The sequence below is a fragment of the Lithobates pipiens genome, unplaced genomic scaffold (genome assembly GCF_037356315.1).
Source record: "Lithobates pipiens isolate NorthernLeopardFrog02 unplaced genomic scaffold, aLitPip1_a1.2 Scaffold_8, whole genome shotgun sequence".
NCBI classification, from domain to species: domain Eukaryota; kingdom Metazoa; phylum Chordata; class Amphibia; order Anura; family Ranidae; genus Lithobates; species Lithobates pipiens.
Window position 1 is genome coordinate 163,873,558 of NW_027507903.1, and position 25,218 is coordinate 163,898,775.

Below are 25,218 nucleotides of genomic sequence, written 5' to 3' on the forward strand. Positions count from 1 at the left end.
TTGGTCAGCTGTATTCTGGAATTTAAGCACTTGCTGCCCGCCATATAGCAAAATGAGGGCGGCAAAGTGGTTTCAATATCCTGATCGCACGTCATATGACGTGATCAGGATATTAAGCCGATGCGTGCCCCTGGGGGTGCACATGGCGGTGATCGTTGTTGCAGTATGTCATTCTGACACACCTCAACTACGATCTCGGTAAAGAATCTCTGACGGATGGACAATGGATGCCAATCATTGCCCACAATGGGCATCACTGATTGGCATGCATTATTGTTTAGCCCTGATTGGCATCCATTCATACAATACTGTATACTACAATGCCGCCTAACAGTGCCCATCCATGCCGCCTATTAGTGCCCACCCATGCCGCCTATCAGTGCCCATTCATGCTCATCCATGCCACCTATCCATGCTGCCTATCTATGCCCATCCGTGCCGCCTATCCATGCCCATGCGTGCCACCTATCAGTGCCTATTTTTGCCACCTATCAGTGCCACTTCATTGGTGCCACATCATCGGTGGCCATCAGTGCCACCTTATCAGTACCCGTCACTGCAGCCCTGTTAATGCCCATCAGTGAAGGAGAAAACTTACTTATTTACAAAGTTTTGTAACTGAAACGAAAAAAAAAACATGTTTTTTTCAAAATTTTTGGCCTTTTTTTATTTGTTTAGCAGAAAATAAAAACCCCAAAAGAAATCTCTATTTGTGAGAACAAAAAGATAAAAATTTAGTTTGGGTACAGTGTAGCATGACCGCGCAATTGTCATTCAAAGTACGACAGTGCTGAAAGCTCAAAATTCGTCTGGACAGGAAGGCGTATAAGTGCCCAGTATTAAAGTGGTTAAGTAATGACCAGACCAGGGTTCTAGGCTCCAGCATGCAGACAAGTAAGGCCTAGGAGTCAGAAGGGCTCCACCTAGATGAGAGGTGGGAGCCAGTGCAGCACGAAGGTGCTAGCGATAAGCACGGAGTTGCTGAGTGTCCAGTCTGTGGGAGACAGACCAAGGCCTAAAGCATAAGGTCTGAGCTGGAGAGCTGCATTTACAAACCAGGAGGGCTGAATATTGTTTACTTTGGTAGCAGGACTGAAATACTGAATACCCCTGGGAGGGAATCTTATGTGTTTGTTTTGAACACAGAATACTGTATACAGTATACTGTATATATAGCCAATAAATAATATAAAATTTCTTCAAATATTGTGGCCAAAAATGTATTCTGCTACATGTTTTTGATTAACAAAAAAAGATCTAAGTATATGGATTGGTTTGTGTGAAAGTGTTTTATTATTTTATAATACTAATTGGGTGATCAATGACTTATAATGGGACTGCATACTGTGGCTGGTAATCTGACACTAATTTGCAAAGATGAGAAACTGAGACATCATTCCCTGTGTACAGAGCTCTGTGTTGAATGTCAACACAGAGTTCTGGGCTGTGAATGTACACAACAGATCAGCATGTCCCAGCCATGAATCATTAGATGGGACTTGCTGACAGCACCATTGGTGAGCGCACATGCTCGCTCCCTAAACCTGGAAGTAAGTAGTGACATACAAGTACATTGTTTTGCCTACAACAGTTGCTAGTCCACAGTACAATACAGCAGGTGGTCACTAAGTGGTTAATCTGAACACACAAACTCAATTTGAACTTATGGTTGCTATTAAAAATGGTAAAGGGACATCATTCTGACCTCAATGACAAATCCCCACTCAACACAACAAGTGTACGGCTAGAGTCTAAAGATTTCACAATTCTACTCACTATTGTGCTATTTAGAGTGTTTATAAATTGGCTCCCTGTCTTCAGTTTTCCACACGGAGCTCCAATATTTTCATAAGACTGTCTTACTGTGTATAACTAATACTCAATATTGCACCTGAACAAATATGTTATGTTAAGTTTGTTGTACCTGTACTCCTGTTTTGCTTTTTTCTTCCTTCTTCCCTTCTGTTGTGATTAAAATGGTATTTCTATATACCTGACAAAGACCAGCTAGGCATAATTACGGCAATTACCATACTTACTAAACCCTTTTACTTAGCACTGCAGACTAAGGAGACAACATCTTGTTGAACACAAGAAGAGATGAGTCAAGATTGATGTTCAGGGGTTGTCTGGTTTATTCTGGGAGGGTCTACATTTTATATGCACCATTATCAGCCAATCATTGCATAGAACATGGGTGTGGTTAATACAGAGGTGTATATTACATATCATTACATATCATTAATTATGTAATCTGCTTTCATGAGTCACAGTCATGAGTTCTGTGGCCTAGACATATTGTGACACAATTTCTTTATTTAGACAGTACAGAATAAAACTGCTTATGCAAGCTATATTTTCTTATATGTATGCTTTATAGGAAAACTGCTACAGTCTGTAAATAGAGAGTTTAAACTAACTAATAGGTTAACCCAAGTTAATCTTATATGAACTTATATAGATGGAGTCACTCTGGTTCAGCCATATCACAACACCTTCCTCCTCCCCTCTCCCACTTCACATCCCTTTTGCCTTTCTTTAAGGAAGTCTACTTGACACGTCATCAATCTTTTGTAATAGCCTATGTCTTAATGTTACTATATTTTAATAGGCACGTTGTTTAAAGAAGTAAGATCAATGGACAACCTGTATTATACCTTTTTAAATGTATTAAACGCTGTTGAAAGTAAAAAGTATTGTTCAATACCAGCAAATGGGAAAAAGAAATTCACCAGTTTAAAATTTTATATAAAATATGTATTTTAGTGAACATTTTGCCACATTTATAAATTGTTATGAAAAGATGCAATGTATGACTTGTTCTTACTGCTACAATTGTATAAATCTTTACCCTCTGAGCTTTAAAGTAATTTCTTAACGTCTACTATTACTTTTTATACTATTAACAAAACACACTTTTTATCATATGATATGATTCACCATTTTATTTTTGTTTTATTTAAATCAGCTTCCTCTGACAACTGTTTTTCAGTTGAAACAGCATATTTTGCTTTGTAAATAGAACCCATTATTTTTGCATGTTCTAATGATACAGTAATTTGAATAAGCAGCTTATATTTTGCTCTCATGCATTCTGGTACTGTACATACTAGTACATATGTTATATTTATTTACCAGTTTACTCTAACACTTAACAGCACCTAACAGATAAAATTGCCTATACCTTGGGCCAAGCATCTCATCATCTTAACCATGGCTCTTGAACTAAAGATTCACAGGAAACCACTTCTACAATTATGAAGATGAATCAAAAGAATGAATAGACTGTTGATTAAAGAGGAGAGTGCACAATTATAGGATGTTCTCTAAACACGTAAGTATACAGGAAAAAGTTAGTATATGTCATGCAAATGTGGTGTTTTTTTAAAGTGTGTGGTTTTTGAGCAAACTTTGAAATATGCATTTGATAGTTTTCACAGAGAATCCAAAGCACAATAAAAATGAAAAAAATAATAATAATAACATTTATGGAGCAGACCATTGGCTATGGATTAAGTAAAGTGATTATGGGGAGTAACGTTTATTGGTTGTAAATAGGAATGATTTTCATGTTTGGGTTGACCCAAACCTAGATCATTCACAGTTTCAGAAATTGACAAACAAATGCAACTGATTGTGCCCATAGCAACCAATTACCAACAGCAATGCATTTTCTGGCTCCCATACTGTGGTCAGGTGGTTTAGAAGAGCAGATCACAGTTGTTTACTTATGTGTCACCATCCTCCCTATAAAAAGACAGAGATCCAGCAGCTGAGTGGACGTTCCTGAACATCATTCAGAAGGAGTGAGATTGCGCCTGCGCAGCCGCGCGATCCTAATGCGTGCGTGTCCCCCGTACACGCCACATCTCGGAAAACAGCAGGAGGGTACTGTGATTTGCCCTCCTAATCCACACAATGGCTGTGTTTTATCACATCCATTGTAATGTAAATACAGTACAGGGAGAGGGTGGAATCTGACAGCAGCGCAATCCCAATCTGCCTGTGCCCCCCAGAGACAGGAGAGGTGTACAAGACAGGAGGGCTCTGTGATTGGCCCTCCTGATCACATGACGACAGTGTCCAATCACAGTCATCATGTAATGTAAATAGAGAGCGGTTGTAACTGCTCTCATGTCTTCCTCTCCTCACACAGAGCCTGTCAATGAGGAGAGGGAGAGAGATCTGTGCTGCAGCCTGGAGATCAGTGAGGTTTTAACTGTTTGTCTGCTGTTTACCCACTGATCAACAGCTAGTGTCCCCAAAACACAGTGTCCCCAAAACAATGAAAACACCTGTCATACAGTGAACATCTGCCCATCAAAAACTGGCACATCTGTCTGCAAACAGCTGGCACATAAGCCTGTCAACAGCTGTCACATCAGCCTCCCGCCATCTGACACATCTGCCGCCCGCCATCATCAGGCACATCTGTCTGCCATCATTAGGCACATCTGCCCGCCATCATCAAGCACAGCCGCCCAACATCTGGCATAGCCGCCCAACATCTGGCACATCTGCTGCACGCCATCTGACACATTTTCCTCCCGCCATCTGATACATCTGCCATCCACCAACATCATGCACAGCCACCTACCATCTGGCACATCTGCCGCCCGCTATCTGGCACATCTGCCACCCGCCATCTGACACATCTGCCCGCCAAAATCAAGCACATCTGCCCGCCAAACCAAGTACATCTGCCCACCAACATCAGGCACATCTAGCCACCCAGAATCTGGCACAGCCACCCACCATCTGACACATCTGCCACCCACCATCTGGCACATCTGCTTGCCATCTGGCACATCAGCCTGCCAACATGACCATAAGATTCTACAATCCTGAGGAGGCTCTCCAGATACTCCAGAGTATGTTGGACAGTCAGACTCAGATTAAGACTATGAGCCAGTGGAAAGCAGTGGCTCTGAGATGGAAACCGAGGAAGATAGAATCCTGACAAGGAGAATCGGGAGATGTGAGCAGGCGCAGACATCCACCAGCAGCACAGCACTCCATGGCATCCACCAGCAGGCATCCATCAGCAGCGCAGCACTCCAGGATGATATGAAGGCATCCAACAGCAGTGCAGCACTCCAGGGCATCCACCATCAGGCATCCACCAGCAGTGCAGCACTCTGTGATTGGCAGGCATCCACCACCAGTTTTGCAACCTTCCTAGAGGATAGACCAGATGCTAGCAACAGAGCATTCCATTAACGAGGCAGGGCCCATACTAGCCTCCTAGATGTTCTACAGTATCCAACATGGCTGCCCGATACATCAGTAGAACCTGTAATTCTCCTTTTTACAGCCCAGCCAGGCCCTCAGATACAGTCAGAAAATGTAACCCCAATTTATTATTTTCACTTATTTTTTACCAATGATCTTCTAAATTACATTGTGGAGCAATGTAATCTATACGCCAGCCAATATATAACCAACAATCAAAATTCTTCATATGCCCATCCTTTTGTTTGGGACTCCTCACCATGAAAGAATTTAAAATGTTCCTTGGCCTAACCCTCAACATTGGGCTGACAAAAAAATGAACTCCATGCCTACTGATCTACCCAACCTATCCACCACATGCATGAGATTTTTACATTTCAACAACAATGCTTAATGCCTTCCTCAAAATCATCCCAGTTATGACAAAATATTAAAAATTCGGCCCCTAATCAATTTTTTTTGCACCAACTTCAAGCAGATGTTTACCCTTGATACAAATATTTGTGTAGCTGAATCCCTAGTACACTTCACTGGAAGACTCCCCAGTAAAAGAGCCAGACATGGGGGTAACATTTTAAAAGGAATATGACAGAGCCATGGATTACACGTATGACTGTATCATGTATGAGGGGATAGACAGACAGCTAAACCCCCCTGGATGCTCTACCTACATGGGAACAAGTGGAAAATTGTCTAGCAGCTGATCGAACCATTGCTTGGGAAAGCTAAATATATACAGTGGTGTTGCGCTCCTTAATTAACTATGTCAATAAATATGTGAAGTACACAGTGTACAAAAATTAAAAAGTGAGTAATCCTACAAACGTTTAACTATAAACACATAATTTAACATCCAAAAAGTGCATTAAATAAAGTGCATTTAGGTGCAAGGATAGGTATATAATATATCTCAATCTAAAGTGCACAGATTGCAGTGATAGCAGGATCTACAGCGTAACTAAACGCTTGATAATATAATGTCCAAAGGTGCAGCAGGTATAGGTATATAATATATCTCAATCTAAAGTACACAGATTGCAGTGATAGCAGGATCTACAGCGTAACTAAACGCTTGATAATATAATGTCCAAAGGTGCAGCAGGTATAGGTATATAATATATCTCAATCTAAAGTACACAGATTGCAGTGATAGCAGGATCCACAGCGTGACTAAACGCTTGATAATATAATGTCCAAAGGTGCAGCAGGGAAACAAATAAAGTGATAGAGATATATAAGAAATCTAAAAAAATATAAAGTATATTCCACAGTCCGTATTAAATCATGCGCTGAAAAAAGTCCACTCTGTGTGCAAATATCTGATAATCCCGTGAGTGAATCGTTATTCCATAGGTGATAACGTGCAAGGTGTCCACACACTGGTAGCAATGGCTACCTTACCTTACTGCTGTAAGGTAACAGCATATATCCTTTTAAGCAGGTGGTAGATGTAAACAGCAATGGGTGCCCCCCTCTCTAGGTCTTCAGTCACAGGCAGCATATACATCCATAGGAGAAGAGAAAACGCTAATAGTGAAGTATGTAATGTAATCCGAACTTTATTTTAAAAGGACATAGTCCAGGGTACTCACATTTTAGCATAAAACATAAATGCAGAAAAAAACTTTACACGAAGCGACAGCATCAAACGAACGAGCAGGTAGTGTGTACTACGACCGTCACTTCCGGTATCCTCCTAGTCCAATCCTACGCGTATCGTCACTTGGACATGTGACTTCATCAGGGAATGATGAAGTCACATGTCCAAGTGACGATATGCGTAGGATTGGACTAGGAGGATACCGGAAGTGACGGTCGTAGTACACACTACCTGCTCGTTCGTTTGATGCTGTCGCTTCATGTAAAGTTTTTTTCTGCATTTATGTTTTATGCTAAAATGTGAGTACCCTGGACTATGTCCTTTTAAAATAAAGTTCAGATTACATTACATACTTCACTATTAGCGTTTTCTCTTCTCCTATGGATGTATATGCTGCCTGTGACTGAGGACCTAGAGAGGGGGGCACCCATTGCTGTTTACATCTACCACCTGCTTAAAAGGATATATGCTGTTACCTTACAGCAGTAAGGTAAGGTAGCCATTGCTACCAGTGTGTGGACACCTTGCACGTTATCACCTATGGAATAACGATTCACTCACGGGATTATCAGATATTTGCACACAGAGTGGACTTTTTTCAGTGCATGATTTAATACGGACTGTGGAATATACTTTATATTTTTTTAGATTTCTTATATATCTCTATCACTTTATTTGTTTCCCTGCTGCACCTTTGGACATTATATTATCAAGCGTTTAGTCACGCTGTAGATCCTGCTATCACTGCAATCTGTGTACTTTAGATTGAGATATATTATATACCTATACCTGCTGCACCTTTGGACATTATATTATCAAGCGTTTAGTTACGCTGTAGATCCTGCTATCACTGCAATCTGTGCACTTTAGATTGAGATATATTATATACCTATACCTGCTGCACCTTTGGACATTATATTATCAAGCGTTTAGTTACGCTGTAGATCCTGCTATCACTGCAATCTGTGCACTTTAGATTGAGATATATTATATACCTATCCTTGCACCTAAATGCACTTTATTTAATGCACTTTTTGGATGTTAAATTATGTGTTTATAGTTAAACGTTTGTAGGATTACTCACTTTTTAATTTTTGTACACTGTGTACTTCACATATTTATTGACATAGTTAATTAAGGAGCGCAACACCACTGTATATATTTAGATTTCACTCACTTAGGGGAGGGTTTGAACCCCTGTCGGTGCTTTGCTGCAACCATAATCCTTTTTGTTTGTTTTTTTATTAATTTTGTGTTTAGTTTTTTGCTTTTTTATTAATTTTGTGGACTTTCCTTTTTCTATAATTACTGTGGCGCGAGGGTAATCTTCTTACATATTGCTTGGGAAAGGTTACCACCTATACGTAAACAATTTCTACAGGAGTCTCCCACTTTTCCGCCATTTGTACCAAAAGAAGACTGTGGCCTGTGGGACAGTACGGACCAACCGCAAAGGCTTCCCACAGAGATTGGTCGCTAAAAAAAATGAATCAGGGTGAAATGGCTAGTATGTGGATTGAAGAGTTACTAGCGCTGAAGTAGAGGGATAAAAAAAGAGATGTCTACATCCTTTCCACAATGCATGATGATGATGGAACTGCAGTCCAGAAGTCAAAATGTATCTTATTTATACATGGGGGGTGGATATGAAGGACCAGGATGATGTAACTTTACTGGGCCACCAGGAAATGACTGTTTTGGTACAAGAAAGAAAAATAGATTTTCATTTTCTTTCCACATTTTCCAAAAACTTGTGGAAAGAAATGATGTTCAAAAGACTCATTATGCCTCATAGAATATACATTGGGTTGTTTTCTTTCCAAAATGGGGTAATTTTGTGGGTAATTCCATTGTCCTGGTGCTCCAGGGCCTTCAAAAATGTGATAGGTACTCAGTAAATGAAATGTGTAATTTATGCCTTTAGAGCGCATGATGATGCTACATGGATATCAGGCCTCTGTATGTGGCCAAGCTGTGGAAACGTCCCCCACATAGGGTATCACCATACTCAGGATGAGTAGCAGAATGTATTTTGGGGTGTCATTTTGGATATGTACATACTATGTGTTATAAAGATCTTCTAAATTGACAACTTTGTGAGAAAAAATAGGTTTTCATTTTCTTTCCACATTTTTCAAAAACTTTTGGGAAAGAAATGACGTGTTCAAAAGACTCATTATGCTTCATAGAATATACATTGGGGTGTTTTCAGGAAATTAAATGCGTAATTTATGCCTTTAGAATACCTGATGGGGCTACATGGATGTTGGGCCTTTGTATGTGGCTAGGCTGTGGAAAAGTCTCACACATGGGGTATCACCATACTCAGGACGAATAGCAGAATGTATTTTAGCGTGTAACTGCCTTCCCCAGGGCACCCCCCATTTTGAAGGCACGCGGCCTGGTACGGCTCAGGAGGGGGGGTGCGCTCGCTCGTCCCCACCCCCTTTCCTGGCCGGCCGGGTAGCGTGCTCGGATAAGGGTCTTATATGGACCTGGGGGGACCCCCATGCTGTTTTTTCAGCGTAGGGATTCCCCTTTAAGTCCATACCAGGTGACGGGGCCATCTCAAAATGAACGGACTTTCCTCTCTGTGTGTGGGCAAGTCCGTTCATTTCAAAAGTACAGCGTATAGTCTGGCGATACGGCGGATAGTCCGCCGCAAAAGTGCCGTGTGTGGGCAGGTAACTCATTTGGAAAGTCCGGTGGACAGTCCGGTGGTTTGTCCGCCAGACTAAGTCCGCTGGATAGTCTGATACATGTGTACGCGGCATTACACATTATCAAGCGGTCACTCCAGTACTAAAGGTGTCCAGATAGGTTTCCAGGTCTTCGTCCTAGAGTAAGACAGATACATATGTAAATCAATCCTTTTGTAGTCAGAAGAAAGACAGAAAGGGAAAGAAAAAACTTCCCTTAAATAACCCCCCAGAAGGGAAAGATCTATCCTTCTACAAAGAAAGGCAACATACTTATCAGGGTTTCCAGTTTCCTCTCAGTAGCAGCAGGGCTAAATAGTGGCTTACATGGAATACAGTTTACAAGACGGTTATCCAATCCAAATTGCTTTTTCACACACTTTGAAAAGTGAACACACGTGCATCATTAATGTGGATTTGTGAAGATTTTCCTAGGTATACTTGTAGTGTGAGCACCTCACAGAGGGAGGTCGCCATATCCAAATGCAGTGGGCAGAGGGCCTTAATACACCTTATATATACCCAAGTCGCATGTACATTCCACCCCCACATCAACAGGTCCACCTTCCAGAAATACCACGCATGGCACAACCATGGGCTGATGGCCTTTAAGTGGCAGCATTAATGTCTGACCACCCCTACCCCCCCCCCCCTTAGTTTGTGGATTCAGCAGGACACTCCTTTCAGCACTGCTGCCATTTAGGGGAAAAAGTCCACAATAGCTATGACTGCCTTGACGGGGGGGGGGGGGGGGGAAGAAACAAAGGATCCTCTAACATATTAGGTCTTCCCACTAAATGTCAGTAAAGTGTGGTCCTTACAATGTGTGTGCTGGCCTTACTACAGTTAACAGTTAATATTTAAAGCAGTCATTTATTGGTATACAGTACATCACTCATACAGTATATGTATAAAAAATATAATCTCCCATAAATTTACTGTATATATGTGTGTGTGTGTGTGTGTGTGTGTGTGTGTGTGTGTGTGTGTGTGTGCGTGTGTGTGTGTGTGTGTGTGTGTGTGTACATCCTTCACATTTTTGAAAATATTTTATTCCATCTTTTTATGTGACAACACTGAAGAAATTACACTTTGCTACAATGTAAAGTAGTGAGTGTACAGCTTGTATAACAGTGTAAATTTGCTGTCCCCTCAAAATAACTCAACACACAACCATTAATGTCTAAACTGCTGGTAAAAAGATGAGTACACCCCTAAGTGAAAATGTCCAAATTGGGCCCAATTAGCCATTTTTCCTCCCCGGTGTCATGTGACTCGTTAATATTACAAGGTCTCAGGTGTGAATGGGGAGCAGGTGTGTTAAATTTGGTGTTATTGCTCTGACTCTCTCATACTGGTCACTGGAAGTCCAACATGGCACCTCATGGCAAAGAACTCTCTGAGGATCTGAAAAAAAGAATAGTTGCTCTACATAAAAATGGCCTAGGCCAGTGATGGCGAACCTTGGCACCCTAGATGTTTTAGAACTACATTTCCCATGATGCTCAACTACACTGCAGAGTGCATGAGCATTATGGGAAATGTAGTTCCAAAACATCTGGGGTGCCAAGGTTCACCATCACTGGTCTAGGTTATAAGAAGATTGCCAAGACCCTGAAGCTGCAGCACGGTGGCCAAGACCATACAACGGTTTAACAGGACAGGTTCCACTCAGAACAGGCCTTGCCATGGTCAACCAAAGAAGTTGAGTGCATGTGATCAGTATCATATCCAGAGGTTGTCTTTGGGAAATAGACGTATGAGTGCTGCCAGCATTGCTGCAGAGGTTGAAGGGGTCAGCCTGTCAGTGCTCAGACTATATGCTGTATACTGCATCAAATGTCTGCATGGCTGTTGTCCCAGAAGGATGCCTCATCTAAAGATGATGCACAAGAAAGCTTGCAAACAGTTTGCTAAAGACAAGCAGACTAAGGAAATGGATTACTGGAACCATGTCCTGTGGCCTGATGAGACCAAGATAAAATTATTTGGTTCAGATGGTGACAAGCGTGTGTGGTGACAACCATGTGAGGAGTACAAAGACAAGTGTGTCTTGCCTACAGTCAACCATGGTGGTGGGAGTGTCATGGTCTGGGGCTGTATGAGTGCTGCCGCCACTGGGGAGCTAAAGTCCATTGAGGGAACCATGAATGCCAACATGTACTGTGACATACTGAAGCTGTAAGAGAAGTCTAGCTAACAGATATGCATCTGCACACAAGCACAGGCACACCAGTGTGTGTACAAAGAGGGACTTGTATTTGCGCATGTGCGGGCACACACGGGTGTACGCCAATGCATGCATGCATGCATGTGCACATATGGGCATCAAGTAAGCATATTTAAACTGAACACTGACACATGAACATTCCCAGGTGGTCTTACCGCTAGTGCCTGCTTACCTGATCTGTTCCAGCTTTCTGTGTCTTGACCCGGCTTCACCTGAACCTTTTCCTTGACCTCCGCCTGCCTACCTGATCCCAGCTTTTGTTTGACTCTGCTTCTGTCTGATGTTCCTGTACCTTGCTACCCGTCTGTGTACTGAACCCATCCTGTGTCCCATCTCTGCCTCTGCCTCTTGTCTCGGTACCTGCTCTGTCCGGCTGTTGATGACCTCCTGGCTTACATCCCGGCTACACCTCCATCTGCTGACCTAGCCATACAGAGCTCCAGTTCTCAGAGCCTGCCCAGCACTTTTCAGCCACCTGGTTCCAAGGCCCAGCCAGCACAATCAGCTACATCGGCCCTCGTGCCACTCTGGGTCCTTCACTCCCTGACATCACTACCAGGAGTGTCGGACAGGAGGTGCAAGCGAAGACCTATTTCCAGCTCCACCAGTACGTGACAGAAACATAGCATGATCCCCTCCACTCGAAGACTGGGCTGCAAGGCAGTATTCCAACATGATAAAAACCTCAAACACACCTCCAAGATGACCACTGCCTTGCTAAAGAAGCTGAGAGTAAAGGTGATGGACTTGCCAAGCATGTCTCCAGTAGGGATGGGCAGAACACCCTCGGTTCGGTTTGCAGCAGAACATGCGAACAGGCAAAAAATGTGTTCGAACACGCAAACACAGTTAAAGTCTATGGGACACGGACGTGAAAAACCGAAAGTGCTAATTTTAAAGGTTAATATGCAAGTTATTGTCCTAAAAAGTGTTTGGGGGCCTGGTTCCTGCCCCGGGAGCAGTGATTTTAATAATGCTTAAAGTGAAACAATAAAAGTGAAATAGTCCTTTCAATTTCATACCTGGGGGGTGTCTATAGTATGCCTGTAAAGTGGTGCAGTTTTCCTGTGTTTACAACAGTCCCTGCACAAAATGACATTTCTAAAGGAAAAAAAGTCATTTAAAAGTACTAGTGGCTATAATGAATTGTCTATGGGAGAAATCAAAAGTGAAATATTCCTTTAAATTTCGTACCTGGGGGATGTCAATAGTATGCTTGTAAAGTGGCGCATTTTTTCCGTGTTTAGAAAAGTGACATTTCTAAAGGAAAAAAGTAATTTAAAAGTTCTGGTGGCTATAATAACTTGTCGGGTCCCGGCAATACAGATAAAAGTCATTGAAAAAAGTGGCATTACCGCCATTACTATTAAAAAATAAATTAATAATAAAAATTTTATAAATATATCTCCCATTTTTTGGACACTATAACTATTGCACAAAACAATCAGTATATGCTTATTGCGATTTTTTTGGTTTACTAAAAATATGTAGAAGAGTACATATTGGCCTAAACTGATGAATACATTTTTTTTTATATATTTATTATAGCAAAAAGTTAAAAAATGTTTTTTTTTCAAAATTGTCTGCTTTTTTTTGTTTATAGCACAAAAAATAAAAACCACAGAGGTGATCAAATACCACCAAAATAAAGCTCTATTTGTGGGAAAAAAGGAAATGCATTTTGTTTGGGTGCAGAATTCTTCTGGGGCTGAAGTGGTTAAACTACAGTAGCAATGCCTACAATCCTCTGGGTACACCACTAAGGAAAAGGGGTGCAAGGTCTGTCAAGGTAGAGGTCCAAGAAGCAAGGCAATATGTTTTAAGGGTAACCCCCTTTGTTAAGCACGGTCATTGTCACTTCAGTCCATGGTTCCTGTCCATTGCTGGAGCTTCTGGATCAAGTATATCTCCTCTAGCTTGTCAACAGCCTGTTGTTTAATACACATTTACAATGCATTAATCTATTGCTTCCATTTTCCTAACCTTATTATTTTTTGTGTTGGATAGATCTCTATGGGTACTACCACACTTTATAACTAACTACCCCCCCCCCACACATTTTTACCCAATTTCTCAAAAAAGAAAAATCCATCATATCTCATGCACTGCAAATTTGTATCTTACAATTTGATTGAGGGCAATTCAAGGCCCAGGTTTTTGAGCCCCATTCTATGAAGTCCTCCCTCATATAATGAAGTAACATTAATATACTCTATGTCTGTAACCCACTAGGTCTAACGACCTGGCGTCCACAGGGAATGAAAGAAATTACAAGAAATCATTTAATGGATGTGATCATTTGAAATTGAATGAGCTGCTTTCTTCTAGTCCTACAGATCATCATCTACTTCAACAGATTTGTCTTAAGCTCATTGACAGGTACTAATAGCCTATCTTAGTGTCTTCCCATTTAGGTGTTAAGGGGCAGAAAATGTGCTTCTGTATGTGTTATAACATGATCATGAAGGGCAAAGTTCCTTTCTGGAAACCAGGCTTTGTTGTGCTCCAAATGCTTCACTGGATGTTCTCTAATCTCCCTTGAGAAAGACATCCTAGGGCAATCAACCCATTTAAGTATTCACAGAAGTATTTTTAGCATGTGAATGCCACTACCACTTTACATCTTTAAAACTGTACTTTTATCTAAAATGTTTGTTTACTCTCACAAGTCAGCCTTGTAATAAGCATTTGTGTTTTCTGTGGTTTGAACTAGCATGATGGGAATGACTACAGGCATATGTGAAATATCAAATTATTGGAGAATGAATACAAATACCAAACTGTTTATCTGGCAAAGCAGAGCAGAAGCCATATTTATTGTTTTACTTTAATTGTATGTTGTATTTTACTGGAGCTTGGAAACATATAAGAGAGTGGCTAAATTCAACAAATGTCACCAATAATATGGATCAAACGATTAACAAAGGAAAATTATCCTTAAGATACAATTCTTTAATTAAGCAATGTACCAAAAGTGAGTGAACTGCAGATGAAGTAAAGTTAATTTCACTTATTTTGGAGGGAGATTTCAATTACTGGCCACTAGGGATGAGCCCAATGTTTGAGTCGAATGTAAGTTCAACTCGAACATTGGGTGTTCGCCTGTTTGCTTAATAGTGAACAATTTGGGGTGTTTGCGGCAAATCTGAAAGCCATGGAACACCCTTTAAGAGTCTATGGGAGAAATCAAGAGTGCTATGGTATTGTCATAAAAAGTGTTTGAGGACCCAAGTCCCCAAACACTTTTTATGATAATAACTTACATATAAGCCTTTAAAATTAGCACTTTTGATTTTTCATGTTCATGTCCAATAGACTTTAACGGTGTTCGCGTGTTCAAACAAATGTTTTGCCTGTTCACATGTTCTGCTGCGAACTGAACCGGGGGGATGTTCAGCTCACCCCTACTGGCCACATTAACCCCAGTTTATGATTGTCCTAGGATGTCTTTCTCAAGGGAGATTAGAGAACATCCAGTGAAGCATTTGGAGCACAACAAAGCCTGGTTTCCAGAAAGGAACTTTGCCCTTCACGATTAACCCCAGTTTTTCTTCTCATGGCTGCTTAAAGTAAGTTAGACTTTTCATTAAAGAAATATGAAGAAGATATTAGCATGATGTAAGTAATATTTATTGTTCGGAAAACCTTGTGTCTATGCAAACTGGTTGATTATAGTACATGATATAAGGGGCTGTCACATTTTCTCATTACTGCTGCAGGCTCTAGTTTTTGATTTGTACATCTACATGATAATTATTTCTCAAAATACCAGTCTGTGGGTCAGCCAACCCACTGATCTATCCAAGATATCATTGAATTTTTTTAATGTTCAATATTTTTTATTGAGATTTTAAAAGAATAATACATACAAATTCATATTTGTTAAATGTGATAGACAGTGGTTCAGTATGCAAGTTGACCATTTGTTTACAAATAAATGTAGATGTACAAGTCATGTGTTCCATAATATGTTGTCATACATAGTATTGTAGCTCAACTCATACACTGTGGTAAACAGAGGGTGCATATCAGAAATTTTAATATCTTACAATTAAGACATACAGTATTTCAACTGTGTTTCAATGTACATAGTTTTCTAAGATAATATAATATATGTATACAGGAGTCTTGGAAAAAGAAGGAAACAACATAACAAAAAGAAAATCAGCACTTCCAACTATGTTGCACAGAAAATGAACTATATTTACCATATGTTAGTTTAGTAAAAAATCATTGTGATTTAACTGTAAGTACCATGCTTCATAAAATGTATTATAGGTTCTGTTTTTATATGCAAAATCCTCTTCAATGCACATTTAGTATTAAGATAGAGATAAGTAGAGAGGAACATCCATATATTTCCACTTGCAGGCTATATTAATTTTAGCTAATAGTATTATAGTTTGGAGAGGAGGAGTAAACTCATGTAGTTCTATATGTAAGAAACCCATTTCAGGGGAAAGTTGAGTGTAGCTCTCATATACAAGAGATAAATTTGAAGATACTTTTCTAGCAACTAAGCAAGGTGCCAAAAAAAGTGCAGTAATGAGCCTATCTACACATTATCACCAGCAATTTGGGGAGGTGGACAAGGATAGTTTTTCTAATTTCAGTGGTAGCATTTGTGTATAATTTTGCACAACAGCTCCCAGTGTTTGGCAACATTTGTTGATTTGAATAATAGATTTTTTTTCAAATAAGATGTGATTGTTGGGGCAAATGAAGTACCAATGTATTATTTCCATTAAATCAATGTGTGCAGTTTTTGGAAATCAAATCCATTCCCAACGGTATTGTAAAAAAGGGACTTCACATTATGCCCCCAACTTCACTTGGGGGCATAAATACAATTCTGTCCTGTTGTTCACAAAGAAATAATTTTGTACCCTCAGGTATTGATACATTTCTGAATCTAAAAGTTGGTAGTCTTCCCAGAGGGCAAGGACAGACATTAGCAACCCTCTACAAAATGAGTTGCCGTGAGTAAATTGTATATTCCAAAAACTCTATTGGGATAGGTTTTGTTCAGGACCCAAAATTATCTAGTAATGTCACTTTGAATGATAGTCAAAGACATAAGGTACAGTGTGTAATGGAATAGAGTGGAGTGAATTTAAACCCTCCACATTTGTACACTAGTAACATAGCAGTATAGTTGTGTTCAAGCAATAAGAATTTCACAAATTTCACCCATTTATTTTCTGGGGATGTTTGCTACTAATACTTAAGTCGGTCTATAATCAAGACTCAATAACATTCAAATATAAGGGAAAGGCCTGGATCTTTCAATTTATTGTGCCTAGTAAGGAGATAGATCATCTTATACGTTTACCTAAAGATAAACAGGGAAATTATTGCCTGAATATCTTAAAAAAGGAAAATTGTATTGGAATGATAAGCATTCTGAACAAGTATAACATTTTGGGAAGAATACACATCTTAAAAAGTGAAATCCAGCCCACTACATATAGCAATAAGGAATCACATTTATGTAATTTGGTCAGGTGGGTGTATAGTAGTGGCTTAAACCGACAGTAATGGATATGGGTGGGATCAAGAGACAAGATAATGCCCACGTAGATAAAGTTTCTTGAAGATAATATTTTAAATTTAGATTAAATTATTTTATAATAGAAGACCTTATCAAATTTTAACAGTGTAGAGCAGGGGTGTCCAAACTACGGCCCTCCAGTTGTTCAGGAACTACAATCCCCATCATGCATAGTCATGTCTTTGAATGTCAGAGTTTTACAATGCCTCATGGGATGTGTAGTTCTGCAACAGCTGGAGGGCCGTAGTTTGGACACCACTGGTGTAGAGTATACCAATAGTAGTGAAGTAAGGGGCCCAAAAGTATCAAGATGACATAATCAGTTTTATGAATGTGTGAGACTACATTGAGTCCCTTAATTGTCCTAGTCTCATCGTGGGCAAAACAGACTGCATCTGAATTCTGATAGCACCTTTAGTAATCTGCTTGCTAAACTTTTGCATATATCTGTCACCATGGTTTGTTTTTTAACATTTTAAAAATGGATCCTGGCTAGAATATCGCTATAGACGTTTTCAACCAAGAAATATGGTTTTGGGAAGCAGCGCGCCCAGGCAATGATAAGAACCCATGGAGTTGTCATGGATATTAACTTTTTCAGTAATTTGTGTAGAAACGTTTGCAGTTCATTCTATATGATTATATCTGGTATACCTCTGAATTTAATATTGTTCCCTCTGGAACACTCCTCCAGACCAACCACCTTTGACTTTAGCCACATTATGTTGTCATCATGTTCATTGTGAGAATCTTCCAAAACATTATGAGTGGAGAACTCTGCTATTTTCATCTCAACGTGGTAATGGTTCTCCCTGATCTTGAATAAAGATTTTGATTTCTGCTAATAAAGAAGCCATGTTGTTGTTCTAAGAGAGACCATAATGTCTTTCAGAGTTCTTTTAGACACTGTTAGGCCTGCGACTGAAAAATATTATAAAGCATGGGTCTTCAAACTATGGCCCTCCAGTTGTTCAGGAACTACAATTCCCATCATGCCTAGTCATGTCTGTGAATGTCAGAGTTTTACAATGCCTCATGGGATGTGTAGTTTCACAACAGCTGGAGGGCTGTAATTTGAGGATCCCTGCTTTAGAGGTCCAAAGGCCTGTAAGTAATTTTGCAGATAGAGCCTCAAATTGAGGTAGAGTAGCAGGATATGTCCCCTGCGTTTGCACTTATTTTGTTTAATTTCAGCAAGTTTATGGGTACAGAAGTATTAGAAGGAGACAGCTCCCCAATTTGTTTGTAGTGTTGTAGATGGGTTAGTGTGCACTGTGGAGTTCAAGCGAAGCTTCAAATTTCAGGTTCTGCAGCCAGGATCCACATGGATATCTGCTATTTGGAAGTTGTTCATCTGTTATGGAGATGAAGTCCATCAACTTCATTGACTGAGATGTTTCCCTCCTTGTCTTGGACATGTTGGCAGTCAGATTATGAAGTTAGTGGAGTGATAAGGGCAATCTCTCTCGCTGTGGAATTGCTAAACTAAATGAGCTGAGCAGAACTCTCTCCTTTTGTTGCCATCTGACACATCCGTGCTTTATATATTTTTTTAAATATACATTAACTACTCTGATCCAGCAAAACTTCTTGGTGACTAATTAAAATAATCTAAATTTAATATCAAAATAAATATATGGAAAAAACAAGTCGTAAAACTATGAATTCAGATAAAATATTCCTTTATTGTATGCACTTCAAAAAAAACTCAAATATATGCTTGTAGAAAGTGAGAATCCCTCACATCCAGAACATCTCAAAAGTCTCTCTTGTCCTTTACTTTCACTTAGAGATGTGATTGAATCACAAAAAGTGTGTTTCAGGCCTGTGTATTGCTATAGTTCAGGGGTGCTCAACCTGTGGCTCTCCAGCTGTTGCAAAACTACAAGTCCCATCATGCCTCTGCCTCTGGGTGTCATGCTTGTGGCTGTCGGAGTCTTGCTATGCCTCATGGGACTTGTAGTTCCACAACAGCTGGAGAGCCACAGGTTGAGCACCCCTGCTATAGTTGGATGGGTGGAACAGGACAGTCTCCTTGAGGGAGCAGAACCTGAAGCAGAGAGTGTGGGATGGTTAAAAAACCTTCTGGCTTTACAACTCCTTTAGGTAAAACCATAACTGTCAATTATACTACATGTGCTTATATTATTTACACATGCTATAATGTGTTCTTCTACTACTATACAATGTCTGCACATCTCAGTCTCCAGGTGGACCTATCTAGGCCAAATAGAAAGACATAACAAAAATATGAATTGTAATACCAATTGTTTTATTAGTATTTTTTAGCATAACTAGTGTGTAGAAAAATCATTTAATTACTACATACACCTTAGCTAATACTGGTGCTTTTTCATGTACAGATATTGTATACAGGGGTAGTTTATGTAATTGAAGTAAGCTTGAGTTTATTGATATAGGTAAGTAACTGTTGTATTCAGAAATTATATATTGCCACTAAATGCTTTAATTTATAGTAATCATATCAGAGGAAAAAATAAATACATTGCCTGTGAACAGGGCGGTGCCAATTTCAATATCCTCAAAGCAGATCCCACGTAGAGGAGCCATTTTGGAGAGGTATCTGGAGAGGGGTTCCAGAGCCAGATTATTTAGAAAGGGGCCACCGCTGCCTAGTGCCCTTGAAAAGGCAGAAACTATCTGTTAGAAGGCCTTTCACCACCAGTCTGGCCGACGGAGATGAATACATGGTCTCAACGAGATGAGCGAAAGGACCAGAGAAGCCTAATCTGGAGAGAACCAACGAGAGCCAATCAAAGCCCATCAAAACTTTTGACATCCAAATTTAAGAGGGAGATTGGTCTATATGAGCCTGGTTCTAATGGGTCTTTTCCCCTTTTTGACAAGATTTTAATGATAGCTTGATTACCGGTAGGCAAGTAGGAGCAACCGTTCTAGATCCCATTGTAGACCTCCATGAGTGTTGGGTCGATAATCCCTTGCAGAGATTTAAAGGATTCACCCTTGAATACATATGGACCTGGAGCTTTATTGGATGTTTAATGGTGTTGGAAATTTCAGCTAATGATATGGGAGATTTAAGTGTTCATATTGAGAGGGGGAGACTGTGGGAAGATGAAGTTTGTCGAGGAATGTTTGTGCTAAGTTATGATCAATGGGGTCATACACATATAATGACTTCACATATTTCAGATATTTTGTGTTTCCATTGGAGTCACAGAGGGATGTAATAAAGGTGGGTCTTTGGGGACCGCTAAATAGATTGCTAGTAATTTGCCTGAATTGTTCTAGAATTTGTGGAGAGTAGCTTCCATTTGTGCATGTTTCATTAGTTCCAATTTTTCTACCCAAGATTCAAAAGCTTGCTTAGCCTTGAGCCACTCAGATCTATGTTCTGGAGTGTTATTTGAAGCCAATGTATACTGAGCTAGGTTTCCTGAAGGAGGAGGCATTGGAGATTACTGGCCCCCTTAGAAAGTCTTTGCCTGTCTCCCAGAAGAGATTGGGGTTATCTTTATGACTGGAGTTTGGGGAGGAAAATTCCTCCCAAGCTTTTCCCATAAAGGTTCAGTAATATGAGTTATTTGAGAGGTAGGAGGGGAAGCACCACAATTTAAGATTGTTTTGGAGAGTGGGGTAATTAATGGAAATTTTAATTGGAGCATAAGCAGATATTGCAATAGCATGGATTTCTGCTGCCATTATTTGAGGGATGAGGCTGTCTGTAGTAAAAATATAGTCAATTCTGGAGAGCGTGTTGTGTGGGGGGGGGGGAAGGTGTACTCTCTGTCGGGTGGAAAAGGCGGCAAACATTGTTCAGATGGTTAGATTTGATGATAGAGGCCAATTGCGTTGGCCAAAGGTTTTCGGGGGGATTTAGAGGCAGATCTGTTATCCACTGGATACATAACTGTATTAAAGTCTCCTCCGATGATGTTCCGAAACTGGGGAGATGATAGTAGTTTATTTGATAACTCACTAAAGAAAGATTGGCCTGGATTATTGGGAGCAAAAATATTAGAGATCTGGAGAAATGTATTTCTTAGGTGAAGCTGGGCAGTTATGAAGCGCCCTTGTATATCCTTGTCTACTGAGATAATCTCACATGGAAGATTTTTATGGATTAAGATAAGAACCACTGCCTTTTTCCCAACTGCCTTGGACCCAAGGACCTTGTCCACCCATAGTTTTTTCATACATGCAAAGTCAGGTCCTAAAATTAGTTTCTTGGAATAGGGCAATGTCTGTTTTTAGTCTTTTGAGATGCCAAATAATTTTTAGCCTTTTAATAGGGGATCTGAGCCCCTTCACATTCCTTTAGGTAATTCTCATGGGGGTTGTCTGGGCCTAGGATGTGAAATAATAGATGAAGTAGTGGGGGGGGGGGGTTGAGGTTAAGGACACAGATGAAGAATATAGAGTGCCTGGGAGTGCCATACATGGAGTTAGGGAAAAGTTAAACCAAAACAACGTATACAATTGTGACTTTTCTTTTTTCTGCATGGAGGCATATGGGGCAAATGGTCAGAGAGGTCTACAAAAAATACCTCATACTCACCAATGGGCTGAGCCAAATCACCAGTCTCTGAGTATCCAGTCGGCGGTAGCAACAGACTATGTCTCCACTGCCAACATATACTTATTGATCTTATTACCTTTATTGCAGATACTATACCGAAGAAGCAAGTGTGGTCTCGTGAAATGTGTAGGTATCATTGATGCTTCTATCTTGCTTTTCTTTACATTTCTGTATAACTGTATGTGGTTTGTTATTCTTTTACTGTGTATGTACACCTATTGGCTTGGACAATTTATATTTATTGCTGTTGCTTATATATGCATGATATTTTGCAATAAATTGAGATTATTTTACTCTTATTATGAATATTGGCTAACCTCTCTCACCTCACTCAAATTTCCAGGGTGATTCCTATGTTATTATGTATGGAAAGCATATGGAACAACTGCAAACCTAACAAGACATGGCCGTCCAACTAAACGGACAGGCCAGGCAAGGAGATCATTCATCAGAGAAGCATCCAAGAGGCCCATGGTAACTCTGGAGGAGCAGAGATCCACAGCTCAGTGGGAGAATCTGTCCACAGGGCAGCTAATAGTAGCGCAGTCCACAAATCTGACCTTTATGAAAGAGTGGCAAGAAGAAAGCCATTGTTGAAAGAAAGCCATAAGAAGTCCTGCTTGCAGTTTTTGAGAAGCCATGTTGGGGACACAGAAAACATGTTGAAGAAGGTGCTCTGGTCAGATGATACCAAAATTGAACTTTTTGGCCTAAAATAAAAACGCTATGCACTGCAGAAAACTAACACTGCACATCACCCTGAACACACCATCCCCATCATGAAACATGGTAGCGGCAGCATCATGTTGTGGGGATGCTTTTCTTCAGCACAGACAGGGAAGCTGGTCAGAGTTGAAGGGAAGATGGATGGAGCCAAATACAGGGCAATCTTAGAAGAAAACCTGTTAGAGTCTGCAAAAGACTTGAGACTGTTGTGGAGTTTCACCTACCAGCAGGATAACAACCCTAAGCATACAGCCAGTACTACAATGGCATGGTTTAGATTAAACCATATTCATGTGTTAGAATGGCCCAGTCAAAGTCCAGACCTTCATTCAATTGATAATCTGTGGCAAGATTTGAAAATTACTGTTCGCAGATGTTTTCTATCTAGTCTGATGGAGCTTAAGCTATAATGGGCAAAAATGTCACTCTCTAGATGTGCAAAGCTGGGAGAGACATACCCCAAAAGACTTGCAGCTGTAATTGAAGTGAAAGGTGGTTCTAAAAAGTATTGACTCCAAAAAAAATTGAAAACCATTTATAATTTTCCTTCCACTTCACAATTATGTGCCACTTTGTGTTGGTCTATCACATACAATCCCAATAAATTACATTTGTGTTTTTGGTTGAAACATGACAAAATGTGGACAATTTTAAGGGGTACAAATAATTTTTCAAGGCACTGTATATAATCTTAGTTCATAGTTAGCTTTGCTGAAATGTCCAAGAGGTAGACATGTTTCACATCTATAAGCTTTTTGAGGACCTTTTATGTAACAACAGCAAAGAAAGTTGGCCTAACTAAGAAAACACAAAAAATAAGTATATAGCAAAATCATAACATATTTAACATCATGCATTATCATCTGTGCCACTTACACATCACTTATAAGGTAAGGAGATGGTGGCCAAATATCGGGTGTCACTATATAATTTGCATGGTTGACAAAACAAGTTATATGGAATTTTAATTAAAAGTAAATATGTGAGAGTGAAAGTACTTTGCAGGACTTTTTGAAGATGGTGCAAAGATTTTACATTGATCATTGCTTGTTTCACAACAAAGATATTTGACATGACATTACCAGTATTAAATGGTATAAATACCAACCTTATGGGGTACATTATATTTTGGCCACCTCTGATCACCGGTGCATAAATAAGAATTGTAGGGGCAAGATCAAAGGGTCTCTGTGTGCTCTAGATACATCCATAGAAATATGGGAGTATGGTGAAAGGGTGGGAGTGCCTTCATCCCTAAATTATATAGAGAAAGAAATACCCTCCTTAGAGGGTATTTCTTTCTCTAGTTACATTCGGAGGTACTTATAGTTTAGTTAATATAAAATATAACATCAGGAGACCAGTGCCAAAAATGACTGCTAGGTTGATCATTTTTATTTGATTACCAGCTCACTTTTAACAATGTGCTGGAGGGGAGATTGCATAACTTGCACTGAACACTGGGTGAGCTGGATGATTAAAGTCTAATGAAGTCCAAATTACTTGAAATGTAAAAATCTGAGGACCCTGTGTATGGCTCTGTTCAAGTAAATTGGAATGACTGAAACTGGTAACAAATGCTTTGTGACTTGGATTGGCTTGGTAATATTACAGTATACTATATTGACATTGCAATTGTATTCTTTGTTCTATACATTAAAAACATTGCTTGGGGCCTTCTGGAAGGGACATCCAATAAATTCTTTATTAGGTAGAAACTTGTCTAAAGGCTAAACATTTAAAAAATGATCTGTTTTATCATATTCTTTAATTCAATGGCATGTTAGGCCATGAATATCAATGCAGAGATTTGGATATAAACTCCTAATAGAGAATTTTAATATAAAACTCATCTATTATTGATTTTTAATATGATATGTTTCCTTGAAGCTCATACATTGAATCTTTGTACAACAGTATATTTTGAATTATAACACTTTTTTGAATTATAAGACAATTAAAAAAATACAATACAATGATCAACACACACACACACACACACACACACACACACACACACACACACACACACACACACACACACACACACACACACACACACACACACACACACACACAAAGAAGTCTAGACTATATAACAGTATAACACTATTTCAATACTTTGTGTACAGCAATGGTATGTTAAAAAAAAAAAAAAACACTCATCTCATAATTATGGATACCAAAAAGTAGAATTTTGCTTCTTTGAAATTAACAAGCCAGCACATGGGCATTGATGTATATTGGTGTGTTATTTAGGCTGAACTTCAGAAAAACTACTGAAACACAAATTCAATTCATATAGAGGAGGTACTTTACTTGACAAAGGATTCTTCATTTTGTCCATCTAGTTCTGAGATATACACAGTCCTAACATGCCCATTGGACATCCCCTGCTTCCAGCCTGTGAATGAACAATTAAAAAACATCAGCACACTGATAATGATTTTTTATTAATATATGTCTGCATTAAATTGTTTTGTTTGTACAAAGAAAACTGATTTGAGAGTCACTTATAATATTTAGTTAGTGCTCTGGTAAAATGAGTATAAAATAAATGTCAGTAGCAATGGTTTCTAGAAAATATTTCGTAATTTTAGACTGGCAGAGTACAATCAA